Below are 1,186 nucleotides of genomic sequence, written 5' to 3'. Positions count from 1 at the left end.
TTAAGATAAAATAAAACAGAATCCATGTGTGATTATTTTGTCCCTCGAGTCCCCAGATTGTAGCACATTATACAATTATTTTTAATTTAGGGATCATGGTTATTGTTTGGTTGTTGCCTTTATTGCTGTGGTGCTTTTTGTTTATTTGTTTGACCTTTTTGTCATTATAGTTTTGTTTTGTTTTCGTTTGTCTGTTTTTCTCTTTTTTGTCTTTTTGTTGTTTTTCTTCCTTTTTCCCTTTCTTCTCTTAAATTGATATTTAAAATCTCTAGATAGACTCCTCCGGGTTTTTTGTTTGTTTGTTGCTTTTTTCCCCTTCAAACCGAACCACATAACTTGAATCATCTTGTTCTGCCTCATAAATTGAGGAGAAAAAAAATGGATGTTACTAAGCCCAAACAGCTGTGTGAACATTGAGTAGAAATAGAAAATGATCAGACTTAAACACCAAATCCAAGGCCAACGACAACAGAATTGATATCCAATCTACAACAAGCTAGACACTGAGGGGATCACTTATACTAGCAGCCCAAAGGCAAAGGAGGGGTATATGGGAATCATTCTGAAAACGGGGTAGAAGGAGGACAACACGGGTGGTAGGACTGCCCCTGATTCAATGTCACTATGTACCTAAAATATTACTGTGAAAGATTTGTAATTCACTTTGGTCACAATAAAAGTTATTTAAAAAATAATACACTTGTTTTCAGGTTATCAGGGATCAAAATTATTAAAATAGAAAGAAAGAAAAGAAAGAAAAAAAGAGTATAGCAACAAGAAAGTTTTGAAAATTATTATTATGGGCATGATTTCAATAACTTTTTAACTCTACCTCATGTTGATTTAAAAAAAATTTAATTATATGTACCTCAAAATTTAGCCTGAACTAAGTCTATCTGCCATACCATTTCTTTTCTTCAGTTGTGTTCATATTTACTTTCTTTTTTTTTTTTTAAAAAATATGGAACGCTTCACGAATTTGCGTGTCATCCTTGCGCAGGGGCCATGCTAATCTTCTCTGTATCGTTCCAATTTTAGTATATGTGCTGCCGAAGCGAGCACCATATTTACTTTCTAATCCTTATCTGTAGCAGATTTTTATCCTTCTAATCAGATGAAAAGCTAAAGAGCACATGTAAAGTTCAGTACAAAGAGACAGGTTCACTAAAATTCTGAACCACCATCC

At 33.4% G+C, this 1,186-nt stretch overlaps 1 non-coding gene across 1 annotated transcript; it reads right to left on the bottom strand.

Annotated features, from left to right (window-relative positions):
- Positions 1-955: 955 nt before the first annotated feature.
- Positions 956-1,062, bottom strand: LOC126000094 (U6 spliceosomal RNA). The gene has a single exon (XR_007492460.1). It is a non-coding gene; the product is annotated as a U6 spliceosomal RNA (small nuclear RNA).
- Positions 1,063-1,186: the final 124 nt, after the last annotated feature.

Source organism: Suncus etruscus, chromosome X (assembly GCF_024139225.1).
Source record: "Suncus etruscus isolate mSunEtr1 chromosome X, mSunEtr1.pri.cur, whole genome shotgun sequence".
Classification (NCBI taxonomy): domain Eukaryota; kingdom Metazoa; phylum Chordata; class Mammalia; order Eulipotyphla; family Soricidae; genus Suncus; species Suncus etruscus.
Note: the sequence above shows the minus strand (reverse complement) of the source record. Positions and strands in the feature narration are given on the sequence as shown.